General features: G+C 36.3%; 1 protein-coding gene across 7 annotated transcripts in view; it reads right to left on the bottom strand.

The window, feature by feature from the left end:
* Positions 1-20634, bottom strand: part of ESR1 (estrogen receptor 1) — a 527593-nt gene that overhangs the window by 376291 nt on the left and 130668 nt on the right. The gene's annotated exons all lie outside the window — the stretch shown is intronic.

The following is a 20634-nucleotide window of genomic DNA, read 5'->3' as shown; positions in this document are numbered from 1 at the left end:
TACTGATTTTAAGATGGATGGTATGAATATTTTTTAAATAGAGAGCTAAGCACTCTTCTGAAAAACCTGGATCATCTTCAATTTTTAAATTAGATTCTATGAGCAAACCAAATAAATAATCTATTCACTATCCCTTAAACATGAAACCTGGAGCAGATAGGTAGCACAGTGGCTAGAAGTCAAGGTCTGTAGTTGACAGGACCTTCATTCAAATCTGGTTTCAGATACTTTCCAGCTGTGTGACCTTAGGCAAGTCACTTAACCCTGATTACCTAACCCTTGCCACTCTTCTGTTTTAGAATTAATGCTATAAGTGAAGCTAAGCATTTTTTTAATGCAACGTGCTTTCCTATCTCCAGGTCTAGTCTTTCTAATTCTTTATCTGTTTCCCTTGGAATTCTCCACACCTCCAACTCCATGTAGTCAAATCTATGGCTACCTATCACCAAAATTATTGGAATCCATTTTTAAAAAGTAAATAGAATGCCAAACAGAACCTTTAAAGATAAAAAGAAAATGCTTTAAAAATTAAATAGAATTCTCATTTAATGATGGAAACAGAACAGAGATTCTATAAAGGGGGCAGAGGGAGTAGATGTAAGCAGGCACCTGAAATGAGCTAATTACTATAATGGTACTGAATATGGCTCAGAGTTTCCTGGAAACTATAACAAAGAGGGAAGTATGATAGACGACACAGTTTTCATGGATTGATGGGCGGGGGAAGCATACAAATTGATCTGCATACAAACTTTTTCCTGGAATTAACGACCCAGAGGAAATTATTGTTTTTGTTGTGGGTTCTTGTTGTAGAAGGGACTCAAGGTAATATAGCAGGCAATGTCCTCAACTACATTTTTACAAAAGACATAGGAAAGCTATTCAAGTGGATGCTTTCTAAATAAAGGCAGAGGATATAACATGAAATTGAAATGAAGTAAAGGAATTTGGAAGAGAGGAGGAATAAGAAAGAGGAACTGAAAATATATTCCTTTAGATGACCTGGAAACACAGAGACAATCTGGAAATGCAGAAAGTTGACATAGCCACTAGACTTTCAAATTCCAAATGTCTTAAATGAATCTTTGGCAGGTGTTGGATCAAACTCCACTAACAAGTATCTGGAATGCAGATATTCTTTGCAGTTGGCTAAGGTGAGAATAAAAGGCCTCATTTACTAATCAATCAAACAAACAAACAAACTACTATCAATACCAGAAGTGAGAGAAATAGAATTTGATGGTGGGGTGAAAGCTTTAAAGCCTGACTGACATTCTTACCCAGATGGAAAGCTAATTCACCTCAGAAGACCCATGAGCAGCCAAGGGTCCTGCAGGCAAAATCAATACTGGGAAGGAAGGTTGGGCAAGGAAGAGAAAAGCTTTTCATCTTGTGAAGGACTTGTACAAGTAAGTACTTGGTGAAGACCCATATAGTTCTCTACATGTTGCATAAAAGAAATCATTTTAGCCTGAAAAGTTTTCAGAAAGATATTACCACCTAATTGCTTTATCCTTGAAAGAACTTCCACTGGGGCCCATAGCATATCTGATTAAAAGTAAAACTGCATCCTGATGGTCCTCCTAGAGAGACTTGGCCTCAGAGAATCCCCAAATAGGACAAATTGACCTGCTGGGCAAAGTTATTTGAGATTATTCATTTAAATGTTGGAGGATGCCTACTAAATGCTCTCATAATTTTTTTGTTTGAATGTTACAAATATTGAGCTTATACCAATAATTAGCTTACCTACCCAAATATTTCTTAAGACTCCTTCTGGCCAATCATGTCATCAGAAAACAGCAGGCTATTTGTCTGCCTAATTCTTCTACCAAGAGGCATAAGTCACATGGACACCTGAAGTTGTCCCAAGTTCTTTAGCTAGAAATGAAAAAGAAGGGGCTCTAAGACACACAATCCATTTGGCACTCTTCAGAAATGAAAAGTCCATCCTGTCATGAGACTATTTCTGTTCATTGTGCTTTGAGTAGTAATGTTTTCATAAAGTTTCCAAAGAGGCATTCATGGCTTCAGATCTATGCTGAAATTGTAAGGTTTCATCCATCAATAGTTCCTATCTATGAAACAAAAGACCAAGCAATGAATGTTACAGTTATTCTTCAATATGAGATAGAACTGAGTAAAACATAATCAGTAGTGGAATGCGTGGGCCTAAAATTTCATTGTTTGTAAAATACAGTTTTATTAATTTGTTGGAGTGGCCCAGAGATCAATTCTTAGCCTGGGGGCAGTGAGTTTTTTAAAAATTTTATTGCTGTATTGCTATATAACAGCTTTTTTCTATAACATCATGTATCATAATTTATGCATTTAAAAATGGTATTTTGAGAAGCATTCCATAGACTCATCAGACTACCAGTTGGGTTCATAATTTTAAAAAATGTTAAGAATCTCGAGACTAGAGTTGCGATATAATGTCTAAGGGAAGGATGAATGGAAAATTGAGGAAGAATAAAGGATTAGTTCCCCATATGTTAGAGATCTATGTCTATGAAACTAGGAAGGAGGGAGGTTCAAATTTGTAATTTAATTCATATAGAGGACTTTAACATGCATATAAAGAACTATTCTCAAAGCTAGACAAACAGATTTCCCTGGAGCATTAAAGGATTGAGTGCCTTGCTCATAGTAATAAAGTCAATAAATAATAATATATGAATAAAGTCAATAAAGAAGGGACTTGAACCTATATCTTCTGTACTCCAAGACCTGATTTGTATCCACTATGCCAAGCTGAAGTCTGACAAGGTTAGAGTCTTATCCAGATTCTGAATAATCCTTGTGGCAAGAGTTTTTAACCTAGGATCTTTTTTCGATTATAAATAATTGTGATGATATGTAGTGGCTCCCCAGAAAGGGAGGCCTCTGGAATCTACAAAATATAAAAAGATCCTTGTATAGTAGAGATAAATAATGTTGTTCACTGATCAAAAGAGATTTGCTTCTCTTCTATAATTTTATAATTCTATTCCCAAAAATCATTTCATAGACAATTATGTCCCTAAATCTACATTTCGGATTGGTCTAGACACCTAAGCTCAAAATCTTTTATTGAAATCTATTTTTACTCCAGTATGTTTTGGAAAGGATAGATTATTTATAAAAGGAGCTGAAATTTAAAATTCTTTGGGTTCCTATCACTCAAGTTTGCCTATGGTCTTGTTTTAATAGCTTTATCAAGATACTAACTGATGTTCTAGTAATATTTAGTGCATCAAAAGATAAAATGGTAGATTCTATTACTACAAAAAAGGGGCAAAGTTGTTTTCTGCCAATCTATTCTATACCTGTGAAAAGGGAACCTTCTTTTCCAAAAAAATAGCTTGAGAAAAATGTTATTGGTGTCTTGGGTCTCAGAAGATTAATTAAGAAATTAAAGGAGTTCTCATTCAAAGATATGAAAAGGCTGTTTTTAAGAAAGAGAAAATGTATGTTATCAACAATCACATCAAAAAGTGCTCTAAATTAATAAGAAAAATTCAAATGTAAGCAAGATGACAAAGTATAAAAATCATGTATGTTGGAAGGAATATTGAAGACAGATACACTAACCTAGGTAGCACAATGGATAAAATGAGAGTCAGAAAGACCTGAGTTCAAATCCTCAAGCACTTAAAGGATGTATTATCCTGGGCAAGTCACTTAATTTGTTTATCTCAGTTTCCCCATCTATAAAATAAGGATAATCATAACACCTACCTCTCTGGGCTATTTGTGAAAATCAAATGGTATAATAATTGTAAATAACTTAGTACAATACCTGGCACTTAAAAAATGCAATATAATGTTAGCTGTTACTATTATGATGTGTTGTTGAGAATCTGTGAACTGGTCCCATCCTTCTAGAAAAAAAATTTGGAATTATACTATTAAGTCAGTCAATGATATATATAATATTTGACCCATCAAAATCACCACTATAAACACACCTTCAAGAGGGCCAAAATCAGACAGTAAGGTCAAAATACAAAAATATATAAAATAGTCATAGTTGCACTTTCTCCTGTATCACAGAACTGGAAGGAAAGTAGATGTCCTTTAATTAGGGAATAGTTGAATTATATGAATATAAAATAATATGACTGCACTGTAAGAAATGAGAAATAGGAAGAATTCAAAGAGACAGAAAGGCTATTGTGAGTTGATATAAAGAAGCAGAACCATAACAATTTATATGATGACCATGATGAGGTAAAAAAAATTTTTTTAAGGATTGGAAATGTTCAGAATACTGAACAATGCAATGGCCAGTCAGATACTCACTGGACTAAGTATACCTCCTATCTTTCAGGAGTCAGGAGAGAAACCACAAGTAAAGAATTAAATAATTTTTCAGACATGGCAAATTATTGATTTGTTTTACTTAACTGTATGGATTTATTACAAGAAAGGCTTCAGGGTGGGGGACTAGGTTGAGTCACTGGGAACTGAAAACATAAATAAATCATTTTTAGAAAATAGAAATACTCACTAAATTATAACCACTATATTTCCCTAAACTCACCATTCCAATTATATTTGTAGGTAAGGTCCAAATAGTTTATGACTAAAATTGCCATTTACATTACAATTCCTGATATCCATCTTTAGAGTGGACAAATGGAACTAAGAATTCATAAAATGTCAGTCTCTTATTTAGAGAATTGCCATATAACATTATAAGAGTATGACGCTAAATGAGTTTGGGCAGATATTATCTTTTCGAGTTAAACAAAGGTAGTTTTTTTTTTTTTTTCTGAAGAGATGGACGAGAAGCTGCATAAGATGATTTCTTCCAACTCCAAGTTTCTATGAAACCATCTTCCCAATTCAAATTTCCTAAACATAATGCCTTGGCAGAGCCATTGCCAATTCCAACATCCAAGCCCTCTAAAATTACATCTGCTAATGGAAACTTAAAGAATAGAATGTTCAGAAACTATCAGATTGGTTCCAGACACCTAAGGGATCTTTGTGTAAATTAATAGCTATTATAGTTTCTTATACTTGAACCTAGCACAGTGCTTTATACACAATAGGCATTCAACCAATAATTGCTGAATGAATAGATGGAGCAGAGGTACATGTACATTAAAGTACACTAAATTGGTCTTATCAGGAAACTGAGCCAGGACTGGGAGAAACATGTCCTTGTTATATAGACCAGGTTGCCCCTCTGAAAGAAACTGAAATTCATTCATTCATTTAGTCAATCCAGTGGTCAATAAATATTTACTGAAGGCCATTTAAATGTCATGTACTCTACTTAGAGACATGAAGGCTATAAGTATGAATAGGACACAGTCTCCAATGTCATTGGACTTAAAATCTAGTAAGAGACATCAGATATAGACGTAGAGATGCAAGTTTCTAATCATGTATATGTGCATACTAGAGATATTATAATATATTTTTATATGCAAATATACAAATCATCAGTGATTCTGTTCATGTGAAGAATACCTACGATAGTGATGCCCTCCATCCTAAGCAATTCATTAGATCTCCTTGGATCTCAATTTCTTCCTATGTAAAATGAATGTTCAACTAAGCCTCTAAAGTCTCTTCTAGTTTTAAATCTATAATCTTATGATCAATGCAGATGGCAACCAATCTATCACTGAGTAGATAAGTCCTAAGGAGTTGCTAAAAGTACTCAGAGGTTAAATAACTTGCATAGGGTCAAAGAGCTATTACACATCAGAGACAGGATCTGAACCCAAATCCTGACTCAAAGCCTAGCATTGCCTTTTTGAGTCATGTTGTTTCTTCTTTAGTTCACAAGTTAATGTCATAAAAGGCAGAATTTAATAAGAATTCTAAGGGACTTACAAACTAAATGTCATTGGAATTCAGTGGAAGGCAAGATTAGAATATTTGAAGGAAAGATTCTAGCTTTAGTACATCAAGAAAGGTTTCATGGAAAAGATGACAAGCTAGACCTTTAGAGACATTCAGAGTTGGAAACGTTGAAGTTAGACATTCCAGGAAGAGGGAACAAGAGCATAGCAAGGAGGAAGCAAAAGGCAGGCATATTTGGAAATACTTGACTTTGATTTAAGGCAAAATTCCAGGCTATGTTATGGGGAAAATGGTTGCTGAATATTTAGAAAAAGAAGTGATGATCCCTAAGAGCCAGTAGGAGTTCATCATAATAGCTATAATGACAGCAAGCATTTATAAAGTGCTTTACAAATATTATCTCATTTTAGCTTCTAGGTCTAGCTTTCTCTCCATAATACCGAGGTGCCTCAAGAACAAGTCATTCTGGACTAGCCCCATCTCCTTTTTTAATTGTTCCTAGACTTGCAGAGCAAGAGAATACTATAGCCATAGCATACTTTAGAGCTCATGACAAAGCCTTTAATGAGACAGAAATGTGGCCTATATAAAAGTATGGTTGGGTGGATTTAGAACTGGTTGAATGACAACACCCAAAGACTGGTTATTAATGGATCAACATGAATCTGAATAGAAGTCTCCAGGAAACTGCTCCAAGGATCTACCTTTGTCCCTATTTTTATTCAACATTTTTAACAATGACTTAAATGATAGCACAGGTAGCTTACTTACCAAATTTGTGAGTAAGGAAAAACTAAGAAAGCTAGCTAATATATTGGGCGACCGTGGAAAGGAAACAAGACTGATAGTTGGTGGGGGAAGGAGCAACTGGGAGTGGCAGTTGGGTCTTGTGACTAGCACTTCCTTCCTGGCAGGTTTGAGTTCCTTCCTGGTGTGGGAGGAGGGAGGAGCTTGTTCAGCCCAGTCTGGTGTGGTGTGCCTCTTCTTGGTTCAGCCTGAAGATTCAGGCCCAATCACTTCTGAAAGTCAGAACTGTTCTTGTTTTCTTTCTGTCTACTGCTAAGATTCTGAATTAGACAAAGGGAGGACTGATATAAAGTAGATGGGAGTGAGAGAAACCCTCTGCCAGCCTCTGGGGCCTGGCCTCAGCTCTGAAGCTGAGGAAAAAAACTCCAATCCCAACTGGTTATTAAACTTTATATTATCTGAGTTCACAGTCAGATAAGTGGACTATCTTTTCTGGGCATAGAGGGAGCTGAACATCAGTTCAGTCATTCAATGACAAACAGACCTTATTGGACCCCTGCTGCTTCCTCTCAGCAAGGGGAATCTCTCTCCTTTGCCTCACCGAGCAATATTCCTTCTCTCCCCTCAACTCCTCCATACCCCCATAGAAACCTCACATTATCCCCAGTTTTTCCTATCCTCCCCATTCTCTCCCAATAAATATTACAACTTGTATCACTGAGCATGATGATTGGCACATTCTAAACACTGAATTGCTTTTTTCAAGCATGCATGCATTCATTCCCTAATAAAAGGCATAGTTAAACAGCACTGAACAATGAAAAAAGAATGATTATTATGATCCAGAACTACTTACTACCTCTAGCCATAATTCTATTGGCTTTTTGACTCTCAAGGAGGAAAGAACACATAACTGATGCAGCCTCACCACTGAAAATATTTCTTCAAGTTTAAAGAACACTAGGTGATACAATAGCCCTATATATACAGGCTCAAAGAAATGAAGGTAATAGATAATGGTGGAGAGGCAGATAGATGTGGGTGTAGAAGAGTACAGATTAATAATTTTACACTCCTGTCCAAGTCAAATAGAAAGTAATAAGCTTCTCTTTTAGTGTGTCTATATTGCCCTATATTGCTCTCTAGTTGCAAAGTTGTGTTCCATGTCTACCACAGATACAAAACAGTAAAGAAACTGTTACTTGCCATGGGTTATCTAGCCTGGATTGGATATTTCTTTTATATGTTTTACAACTTATTTTTTGTCATGATTCTGGATTATATTTATTTTCTGCTTAGCATCTATGAAACTTTGCAATGGAAATTCAAAAAAAAATTTAACTACATAGAAATTCTTCTAACAATGCATTTAATAAGTTGAAATGGAATATTAATCAAAAAACCTTTATTAGGTGCCTACTATGTGTCAAGCACTGCTAAGTGCTGGGAATACAAAAAGAGTCAAAAGAGAGTCCCGTCCTTCAAGGAATTTTCTGTCTTGTGGAGGAATCTATAATTTAATAAAGATAATATTCTATGTTTGGTTTGTTTTTACACACATACACATAACTTGTGAAAAAAGATATGAAGATATTAGTAGACAAACAATATAAATTAACATTGTGAAACAAACAAATACAATCTTAAGCTATTAATCGAGACAGAAAGAAGAAGGTGAGGGTCTTACTATACTCTGCTCTGATCATAACAAATCTAGAGCCTTGTCTTTAATTCTATGTGCCACCTTTTAGGATGGACATTGGCAACCTAGAATGCAACCAGAAGAGGAAGAGAAGAGTGAGAGAACTGGAGATGGTGTGAGGAGAAATAGCAGGACTATTCTAATAGTTTTCCTGGCTTGTTTTTGGTTCTGATCTGATTATCCTCTTAAGAGGGAACTTTAGCCTGAAATTTGCCTGGATTCTAAGGAATTGGGCTATTAAGAACAGACCTTCAATCTCTCCATAGGTCAAACAGCCCTTTAGGTCAAGAGGGTTATCTGTATCAGCTATTGAGTATCCATTAAGAAAGAGCATAATATAATGGAGAAAATACTGGTTTGGGAGGCATGGGACCTAGATTTGAATCCTGTGTTCTCTGATACCTCCTGTTTGTAAGACCCCAAGAGTCATTTGACTTCTCAATGCTTCTAATTTCCTCACTGAAAAAATAGGGATCATAAAATTTGATTAATTTTTTTGGAATATTATTGTGAAGAAAGTATTCAGTAAATTCTGAAGCACTACACGAATATAATCTGATCTTTTCTTACTCTAGTCTATAAGGAACTAACAGAAAGGAAAAATAATATTAGCTTCTCTTGCCTAGAGCAGCAGTTATCCACTCAAGAGCTCCCTTCAATTTATGCCTGTAGCTCACTATGAAAATAAGAAAACAAGTAAAATGATATGAAGTGAAAAAGATAATATTGTACAATTCAAAAGAGTTTGGAGCTTTTCAAGGGGACCGAGTTAAGCTCCATGTCCAAGTTAGCTTTAAAAAGAGGATAAAACTTTAGATTAAGTAAGTGAGTTGACAGTGTGGAACAATTTAGGAAACTGATAATAGATTTCTTAATAGTGCACACAGGGATGGGATTCTTTACTCTCTACAACTTCATGAAAGGTTGAGTTGTAGGCTGAGGCTTAAAGTTGGGAACTTTAGAACAATGTTCATCAACCAGAATGAAAAACACATTTATACCAGCAAAAGGAAGAGATAAGCCTCACTAATAAGTAAAAGTTAGCTGGAACTACTCAGGGGTCACTAAAACACAAGTGACAGAAAGACTCACCCTCTACTTCCTTGGCCAATCTAAGTCTTTCTCCTTCTTCTTCAGCCACACCTCACAGTGATTTCCCTCCTCCAAAGTGTTATAGTATTTACTGTTGTATCACTTATCAGAGCCCTAATTAGTCATAATTATTCCTGAGAGTGGGAGAGTACACAGGAAATAGTTCAATTATGAATGCTGCATTTCACAAGGAAAAGCAATGTTCTGTGCACCTAATGGAGCTGGGAAAGAGGGCAGACATATGGAACAGGGTGCCAAAGTGGTGGAATGCTGGGAGTGCTGATCTAAGAAGCTGTTGTCACAGAACTGAAAGGCATCGCCAAGTATGAAGACAGTAGGTTACCAAAAGAGAAAGTTTCCCCTTCTATCCTAGCTCCAACAAATATAAGTACCCTGAGATAAAGCCCCATTTGCCACACACTAATTTGGCTTTTGTTACTTCCTGAGGGCTGGGACTATTTCCTTTTTGCCTTTGTATCTCTAGCAAGTCAGTCAATAAGCATTTATTAAGTGACTACTTTGTGGCAGGAATTGTACTGAGCATTGGGGATACAAAGAGAAGCAAGATAGTCCCTGCCCTCCAAGAGCTCACAATCTAATAGAGGAACCAACAAGCAAATAAATGTGTACAAACAAGCTATCTATAAGAAAATAGGAAATAATGAGAAAAAGGAAGGCACTAGAATTAAGAGGGATAGGGAAGCATAGTACTTGGCACACAGCAGACACTTCTTGTTTCTTGATTGAATTATTGCTTGCTTGCTTTTATTTCTTGAATTGATAATTATCTTTTAATGTATATTGCCTATCTTTTCATCTAGATTATAACCTCCTTGAGAGTAGGAACAATGTGATAGGCATGAGCATCTTGCCCATAGCAAGAGCTTAATGTCTGATTGATAGTTTGGTTCTACATGCTCCCATTCCATCTCTGTATATACAAAACCTGGCAAATAAAATGATCCTTCCTTGTTGTGACTCAGCAGCAAATATTTATCATTTACTAACACACAGAGATACACACATTCACATCACGTTCAACACTGTGCTGGCAAACACAGACACCACTTTTCAGAAACTTTTCTTTAAAAATATCAAAATAATATCCTTATAATTCGTGTGCCCAAATAAGAATAAAAACTTACTGTTGGATTTTTGAAAGATGTCTTCAGCTTCCTTAAAGCATAGGCCGAATAAACTGAATTAACTAGGGCATCATAGAATGACAAGACCAATAAATAAGCAAAGTCACTGGCTTTCAGCTTCATTCTCTACCTTCATTATCCCCCATTTCCTTTCTGAATCATCATTTATGTCCTATCCTCTAACTATGAGTTTCCTTCAAAGTCCTCTTTCTATATGGTTAGGTGACCTCATCAACTCTAATGGATTCAATGATTATTTCTGTGGGAATGTCTACCAAATATTATATGTATATTGCCATATATATATATATATATATATTCTTGTATATATTTATATGTATCTAGCCCTAGTCGCTCTCTGGCTACAATCGCACAATGCTGCCAATTGGACATTTTAAACTAGATGTCCTTTGGACATCTCAAAATCATTATATCCAAATCTGAACTATCTTTCCCATAAGACAAATTACTCTTCACAACTTCCCTATTTCTGTCAAGACTACCACTATTGTACTAGTGACCTAGTTTCCCAAACTAGTTTAAAAAAAAAAAAAGAGATTTCCCAAAACTCTGAAAATTACCTTTTTTATCTTTGGTATAGATTTTGTTTCTCTTTTTATATGTACATGATTTATCTCATGGAACTTGGTTTTCTCCTCATATAGTAGAATTTAATGAAAGCTTTTTTGAATTGAATTTTAGCTCAGTTTTAATGCCTAAATTATGCTTATGCTGAAGTCCTCCTGTTGGGCCTATGAAGTGAACCCTGAGCAACTGAATAAACCCAACATCATCACAAGAATGAAGACACTTGAGGTAAAAAGGAAAGTCCTGTGGTCAGTCCTGGATTTTGAATTTGCTACTGGTGGATTCCCCAGAGTTTTGTTTAATCTAGGATTTTTGCTCTCTCCCAAGCCCACCCAAAATGAACACAGAGCTATAGCATGGCCCTAAAAATTGATCAGCTAGATGGTACAGTGAATAGAATATTGGACCTGAGGTCAGGAAGACTCATCTTCATAATTTCAAATCTGGCCTCAGACACACTAGCTATGTGACCTCGGGCAAATCACCTAATTTTTCCCCACTATTTCCTCATATGTAAAATGAGCTAAAGAAGATGGCAAGCCACTCTAGTATCTTTGCCAAGAAAACTCCAAAGGGAGTCATGAAGAATCAGATATGACACAAACAGCTGAAAAACAACAACAAGAATGAATACCCATCACAAGGAGATCAACATGGATTTTTTAAGCCACTGACCTTTATTAGTCAATAAAAATTCAGTTCATTTCAACATAATTCAATAGCAATCAGCATGCATTTATTAAGCAACCACTAAATGTCTGGTAGTATGCTAGACCCTGAGAATCAAGATTAAAAAACTAAATAGTTCCCATCATCAAGGAGCTTAGAGTTGAGAGAGAGAGAGAAAGAGAGAGAGAGAGAGAGAGAGAGAGAGAGAGAGAGAGAGAGAGAGAGAGAGAGAGAGAGAGAGAGAGAGAGAGAGAGAGAGAGAGAGAGAGAGAGAGAGAGAGAGAGACAGAGAGAGAGAGAGAGACAGAGACAGAGACAGAGAGACAGAGAGAGACAGAGACAGAGACAGAGACAGAGAGACAGAGAGAGAGAGAGAGAGAGAGAGAGAAAGAGAGAGAGAGAGAGAGAGAGAGAGATGTGTGTGTGTGTATGTGTATGATAGCCTGCACAAAGCATTGAGATGAGGTCAGTGTGACTGAACAGAGATTGTAAAGGGGGAAATAAGCAATAATCCCAGAAAGATAGGTTAGAGGTAGGTTGTAAAGGGTTTTTAGTGCCAAACAAAAGAATTTATATTTTTCTTCAAAAGAGAATAGGGACAATAATACACTGTTGGTAGAACTAGAAACTGATCCAACCATTCTGAAGAGCAATGTGGAATTATACCCAGAGAGTTATAAAACTGTGCCTACCCTTAGACCCAGTAAATACTATTGTTGAGTCTGTTTCCCAAGGTGATCAGGGAAAAAGGAAAAGAATCTATTTTTCCAAAATATTTATAGCAGCTCTCTTTGTGGAAAAAACTAGAAACTGAGAGGATGCTCATCAACTGGGGAATGGCTATATAAGTTGTGGCATATGATTGTGGTGGAATACTACTGCACTGTAAGAAATGATAAAACAGGTTAATTTCAAAACAATATGGAAAGATTTACTAAAAAATATAAAAAGTGAAATAAGTAGAACTAAGGGGAAATTATATGCCACTACAGTATTAATGTTTGAAAATTAACTTGTGAATGTACATCTCCAGAGAAAAAATTGATAAACAGGAATTCAAAAGACTTAGTTTAGATATACATTTTTAATCAAATTATGCTTTATTTGGGTGAGAAGGGGAGAGAACAGACATATTGGGAATTTTAATGTAACCAATAAACAAATAAATTAATATAATTCTTTTAAAAAGAGGCAATATGGAACCACTGAAGCTTAATGAATAAAGAAGTGGCCTGGCCAAACCTGAGCTTTAAGAATATCGCCTTAGCAGTATATGAAGGATGGATTGGGGCAGAAAACAATTTGAGGCAGATTAATTAGAAGGCTCTTACAATAGAACAAGCAATGGATGATGAAGAACTGAAGTGTGGTGGTCATGTGATTAGTGAGGAGATGGATATAAAAAATGTTTAAGATCTAAAATTTTAAAATCTGGTGATTGATTAGTTACAAGGAGTTGGGAAAAGTGAAAATTTAAGAATGGCTTCGTTTGGAAATCTAGATGACTGGAAGGCAAGTGGTATCCTTGACAGACATATGGAAGCTATGGAAGATGGGTACATTTTCCAAGAAAGATAATAACGTGTATTTTGGTCATGTTGGGTTTTAGATGCTTGTAAAATATCTAATTTTAAATGTCTTGTAGACCCGATGTTGCTGGAGTATAGTTCAGAAGTGTGACTGAAGCTGCATATATTGATATCCCCACAAAAATTATTGTTGAACTCATTGGAGCTGATGACTCATTGGAGCTAAGAGAATAGAAAAAGGGAAGATGACAGGGTTTGGGGGGTTTTCCACAGTTAGAAAGCAGAATATGAGATGACCAAAAAAAGGAGATGAAAAGGTGGCCAGAAGGTTGGAGGTGAACCAGAACCTCTGTTCGAGTAGTATCACAAAACAAAAACAAAAACAGGAAGGAGAGACTCTCATGGGGGAAAGTTAGCAATAGTGACTTCAATGCTGCAGAGGTTTTAAGAGATTCTTGAACTATAAGATCGTCAGTGACTTTGGAGAGTAGTTTTGGTTAAATTATAAGACTGAAAGTCAGACTGCAAGGAGCTGAGAAGTAGAGATGATGAATAAAGAGCACTATATCCAGGACCTGGGTCATGAAAAGGAGAAGACCTATAATATAATAGTCTGAGGGAATAGTAGAGTCAAGTAAAGGTTGTTTTTTTTAAATACTGAGAAGAGGTAGCAAAGTCTATAGAGTGCAGACCTGGATTTGGGAAGACCTGGATTCAAATCTGACCTCAGATACTTCCTAGCTTTATGACACTCAGTGAGTCACTCAATTCCAATTGCCTAGCTCTTACCACTCTACTGCCTTGGAATTAATACTTAGCATGATTCTGACAGAAGATAGGATTTTTTAAAAATAAAAATAAATAAATAAATACTGAAGCAACAAGTAAACAGTAAATAGGGTGAGATCAAGGATTGGCATGGAAGATGATTCAATGTTTATTATTTATTAGACAAATAGGTGGAACAATGGTTGGTGCACTGGACCTGGAATCAGGTAAGACCTGAGTTCAAATGTAGGCTCAGATCCTCATTAGTTATGTGACTCTGGGCAAGTTACTTAACTTCTGGTTTCCTCAGTCTTCTCAAACTGCAAAACAGGGATAATAATAGTGTGAAGATCAAATAAGATATTTGTAAAGCCCTTAGCACAGGTGTCTGGCACATAGGTGTGTAAATGTTTTATTGAGCATCTTTTATGTGAAAGGCATTATGCTAGGTATTAGGGATAAAAATACACATTCTACTGGATATGGAATGAGAGGGACCAAAAGAAGAGAGAAAATGCGGCATATAATGAATGAAAGATAATTTGAGGAGAGAGCACACTAACAACAGGAAATGTCATGAAGGGTTTCATGAGACTGAGTTTAGAAGGGAATACATTATAAACATGATGAAGTTTATAAGACTATGTGGCATCCTTTGGAGACAGATCCCTGCCCATAGAGGGAATCTCCAGGGATTAGCTTCATGGGATCCAGTGGTTCAATGTCTCAAAGAGAAAGGGCATTTCCACATCAGGGAAGAAATGGTATGGTCTAGACTTTGACCACAGGCAACCAAATTATGCCTTTTGAGAAATTGGAATTAGTCAGCAAGAAGAACTGAGAGGGGCTACCCTGACGGCAGCAGCAGGAGCTCTGATTCTGCTTTATGAAATGACCTCCATGCACACACTAGGTTCATTCAGCCTCAAGTGCCCTCAGAAGCTGAACGTGGGACAGATAATTGTTCAGTTGAATTTACTCTTCTGTTGAACACTTTCATAGACATGGCAAGGAAATGAAAAAGAAAGTAAATGGCATAATCCCTACCCTCAAGGAGAATCTGATCATTATAAAAGGCTCTCCCTTTCCTTAAATGGGAATCTCCTTTAATGGTGAAATGTTCTTTACCTCATTCAATTCTTTTCAACACATTTCTACATGCAGATCAGACTTTTCAGTCTAGAAGATTAGAAAATAATATTATTTAAAATAATAATGTGCTATGAAAAAGGAAGATCAAACCTGAAAATCACATTTTTGACATTATCTCTTCTGAAATATGAACATTCTGACTGTAAAACCAAGATAATCAAAAATATGATAAAAATTCAAAAAGAACATTTGATAGTCTATTTAAGGAAATGAGATTAAGTAATAATTAAAGAAATAAGAGCCTATGATTAAAAACCCATCAATCAAATAGAACCAAGCAACCAAACTATCATTCGTGATACTGAGTCTCAGAGGGCTCTTGCAGGCTACAAAAGATTCACAGTGAGGCTTCATGGCACCCACCCCTGAATCACTCCCTTTTCTCTCCTTTGCAACCCTCCTCAAATACCCTATTCTACTCATAAATACCCTGAAAGGATGTGATTGAAGGCTCTCAGAAAATAAGAATATAAAAGGACCCTCCTTTTCCAACCTCCATCTGTACCATGTCTACTTTGAGTTTTTGACAAATTCTATTATGTGTGTGTGTGTTTTAGATTTTAGCAGGCAGAACAAATTGGACTCCTTTCTTTAAGTTCCAACTATTAAAATTAAAAAATCCCAATGGGAAATGAGAGAAAAGGTTAATATGTCTATGGGGCATTCAAGATCATATCTGCTTTATCAATAGCTTTCTTGAGACAGCAAATGACCATCCCCATCTACATTTTGTGTCCAATATGGGAATCAGGGGAAAGGAAAGATATATCTTGATCATTTTATAAAAAAACATTTTCCCCCTTGATTTTAATATGGCCTGATCACTTTTTCTTCTTCCTGGAATCTCTTTTCACTATTTTCTCACACTTCAAACTGAGATATTCTTAATTCGCTTATAGTATATTGTTTGCAGTTGTCTGTCAAGAATTAAAGATGAGCAGGATCAATTCTGTAATTTGCCAACAAAGAATTTTCCAGAGATCTACAATGTTCTTTGACTTCCTTTCTATGAAAAATACAAAAATCTTGGAAACAAATTCCTTTTTTCACTCCCCTACCCCACCCCCATGAATAGTTTCAGGAAGAAAGTACTGCCACCTAAAGGAAGAACAGAAAATTAACAGCTCCAATGACCACAGTCATTTGTCCAATTCCAAGTGAATCAAAGCCTACTCATAGAAAATGGGAGCACTGGAAGAGCCCTAATAGAACATCTAATCCAACACACTCATTTTACAAGGGAAGTTTAGTGGTTTGGTGGGGAAATGTCAAAGAAAATGGAAACCAGTGCAAGATTGTCCTATCTGTCTCTTGCAAAGGGCAGAGAGAAAGCTGTGACCTGGGACCTTCATGCCACCTCTCAACACTGGTAACAAATCTTGATAAATGGGATTATGACTTTCACATACCCGGGGATAGTATGAGTGGTTATGTTTGCTATAAAGTGCTATGAATCAGAAACTGTGAATTTTATGTTCCCAAGTCACTAATAATGGATATACTTCTTGGTTTGGGTTTTGATCTTCCTTTGAAGCTATAAAATAGCCCACTAGTTAGATGTATGTGTGTGGTTAGCTTTAAAAAAAAAAGTTAGAGAGCAGCAAAAGAGGTAATAAAAGTTTCATCAGCCCATTTTTCCATTCCTTTACCCAATACTCAGCTACATTTAAAAGCAGCAAAAACTGCCCATTTTCCATGGTTATAGTGCTACAAAAGGGCTTGGTCCATTTTCCAGGCTTGTAGTGCTATAGGATGACTTCTTTCAGAATAGTTTGCTATCCTGACAGACCCAGTGAAAAGTGAAAAATAAATAGTAAATACTTATCCTTATAGGTAGGAGAAATAATATTTGTGGCACTATCTTCCTGGTCTTTTGAGGGGGTAGGAGGGATAAGTGGGTATTAAGACCCAAATGTTGAAATTCCAAATATGAAATTTCCTAGGCTTATAACTTTAGGCAATTCATTTTATCCAGTTCACACATGTATACAATGGAGATAATGATCCTGACAGTTACCCACCTCACAGAATTGTTTTGAGAAAAGCCCTTCGAGACCAAGAGCAATGTAGGGACAGTGGGCATGTATTGTTGTTATCACGGTAGCCAGGCAGTGCATTAGATAGGGTACTGGGCCTGAAGTTAGAAAGACTCATTTTCCTGAGTTCAAAGTTGGCCTCAGACACTTACTAGTAAATAGAGGATATTAGCAAAAAATTTTAAATTTAAGCAGGGTCTATATGGCAAAAGGTACATAAGTATACACTTTTAAATTTTTCTTGAGAAAATAGGCTGAAAGTTGAAAGGAATCTAAAGAACTTTCTTCTAAATCAAACTCTCCCATTTTCCATGAGGAAACCAGGACCCAAAAATGTATCCAAAGTAACCCAAGTAATAATAACAGAGTTAGGATATGAACCCAAGTTTTCTTGATCCAAAACCTGTATTTCTGCTCTCTCACATATTTTAAATGTCTCCTTCCTCCATCATTTCCCTTTGTTTTCTGCCCCTTGTCCCTTTCTTCAAGTCAAGGAATTATTGAGATAACTAAGCCAGGGGTGCTAAGTCTCACATGTAATCCTAGCTGCTAGAGAGGATGAGGCTGGCTTAAGCATCCACTTAAGATGAGGAGCATCAAGCTGTAATAGGGGCTTAAGCTGACTGAGAGCAAGCACCAACACATGAGTCTCTGGGAGTGGAAGGTTGCCAGGGTGCCTGAGAAGGGACAAACTGGACCAAGTTGGAAAAACAGAGTAGGTTGAAGCTTTTTGAACCAATTAGTTTTGGAGCCAAGCTGTGAGAGGATGCTGTACTTCCAGCCTAGGGAACATAGGGAAACCCAGTCTCCAAAAAAGATGTAGCTAATTGTCCTAAGTACTGGATGCTCAAAAAAGGGAAATACTTTCTGCCCTCAGAGGATTTGGAATATAGAAGATGACCTTAGGTATATGACTAATATACACAAGGAAGTTTGCAAAGTTTGAGGAAGGAATAGACCAAGCTTCATTTTTTTATTGAACATTTTTATTTAATTAATTAATTTAGAATATCTTTCCATGGTTACAAGATTCATGTTCTTTCCCTCCCCTCCCCTACTCCCTCCCATAGCTGATGCACAATTCCACGGAGTTTTACATGTGTCATTGATCAAGACCTATTTCCATATTATTGATATTTGCACTAGGGTGCTAGGTTAGAGTCTACATCTCAAATCATATCCCCATCAACCCACATGACCAAGCAGTTGTTTTTCTTCTGTGTTTCTACTCCCACAGTTCTTCCTCTGAATATAGACCAAACTTCATTCTGAAGGAAGCAAGGAATTAAAAGAGGCAGAAGTGAGGAAGGAAAGCATTACAGGTTTGAAGGACACTTCATGCAAAGGCACATCAATACCAAAGACGTATTATGCCAATATGGCTAGATCATAGAGTATGTTGAGAGGAGTAATATATAAGAAGGCTGGAAAATTAGAAAGGGACTAGATTTTAAAGATTTAAATATCAAACAGAGGAGTTCATAGTTTATTTTGGTGGGAATAGGGAGCCCCTGTAGGTTACTGAATGAGAAGGTAACATGGTCAGACCTGTTCTTTAGGGTAAGTTCTTTGACACTGTGAAGGATGGATTGGAATGGAAAAAGACTTAAAAAAGGAATATTAGTTAGAAACCAATTAGAGTCCCAGTGAGAAGTGATTAGGACCTGAGCCAGGTGGTATAAGAATAAACAGGAAAATGGAACTTATATGAGATATAGAAATTATAATATTTGGCAGCTATTTGGATAGTTATATTGAGTAAGAATAGGGATTCAAGTACATAAAGGTTGCAAGGTTAGAAGCTAATGGCATACTTAATGATAGCAATAAGGAAATGTTCAGATGTATTTTGGACATTTGGAATTTGAAATATCAAGGGACATCAAGTTTGGAAGCATTGAGTAATAATATATAGAAGGAAAAAAGAGCCCAGCCTTGGGCAATATCTATATTTACTCAGCATGATGTGGATAAATTAATTAAGAGACTGAAAAAGATTGGTTAGACAGGTAGGAGGAGAATCAAGAAAGGGCAGTGTCACAAAGACCCACAAAGGAAAGAGTGGGAAAAGATGATCAACAAGGTCAAGTGATATAGAGAGGTCAAGAAGACTGAAAACTGAAGGGGGAAAAATTAAACTTGACAATTAAGCGATCAAAGGTAACTTTGGAGAGAGCAGTTTCAGCTGAGTTATGAGGGTGGAAACCAAATTGTGGGGGTTGAGAAGCAAATGAGAGGAGAAGGAAAGTCAATGAGTTTAGATAGCATTTATAAAAGAGTTTGGCTGATAAAGGATGGAAAAAATAGGACAATAGTTATTGGGGATGGTGAGATTTAGTAGATTCTTTTTGAGGAATGAAATAAATGAACATTTTTTGTAAGTGACAGGGAAGAAACTAGTAGATAAGGAGAGATTAAAAATTAGGGAATTGGGATGATAGTGAGAACAACTTTGGGGAAAAGATGGGTGGGAATAGGGAGGAGGAAATGAGGATTTGAACAGTGGCAGGAACCACTTTAAGTGCTTTTTAAATAAATATTATCTCAATTAACCCTCAAAATAGCTCTGCAAGGTAGGTGCTATCAATATCCTCATTTTATAGTTGAAGAATCCAAGGCAAATGAAGGGTAAGGGACTTCTGGAGGGTACTACAGTTCATGCCTGAAGCCACATTTAAGTTCAGGTCTTCCTGATTCCAGTTCCAACGTTCTATCCTATGGGATACCAGATAGCTCTCGCAACATGAACAAGGGAATTAATGGAAGGTGTCAGCCATAGAAAAGAGGCCAATCTCTTCTTTAGATATTTAAAGAAGGAGAAGAAATGGTAGAACATTATTTCAAAAGAACTATCAAAAGAGAAATTATAAGATAAAGAAGAAAAGATAGGAAGTTTATTGCAAATGAGTTCTTTTTTTTTTTTTTAGTTGAGTCAAGTACCTAAATTTACAGCATACAGATGCTGTATAGTGTTATGAGATTTAGGGAGAAAAGATAAAGTTTAGGATAGTCCTTGTGGAGAATGGGATAGGGAGGAGTAAAGGTTTGGCATCCAGTTGAGATTAGATAAAAAATTTGTAGAGGACCCAATCAGTATCATTGCATGATTTCCTCCAGCTACATTTCATAGAACATGAGTAAAAGTGATGGCTGCAGATGGTGAGAGTAATCTAGAATTGGAGTTTGGCAAAGTCATAAGCAGTGATAAAACATTAAAATTTCAGTTAATCAAATCTGTGCATACCATAGAATTTCTCATCCCCATTTTATCTAGTTCAGTGGATGTTACTTATTACAAAGCCATCTTTCTCTTTCACAGTGATAATGTCTCTTCTCACCTTCCCAAAACAAGGAGTGCTATGCCCCCAAACTCATGTTCAATTATCCTCTTCAATTTTTCAAAT

Source organism: Monodelphis domestica, chromosome 2, assembly GCF_027887165.1.
Source record: "Monodelphis domestica isolate mMonDom1 chromosome 2, mMonDom1.pri, whole genome shotgun sequence".
NCBI classification, from domain to species: Eukaryota; Metazoa; Chordata; class Mammalia; order Didelphimorphia; family Didelphidae; genus Monodelphis; species Monodelphis domestica.
This window is presented reverse-complemented; position numbering and strand designations above follow the sequence as displayed.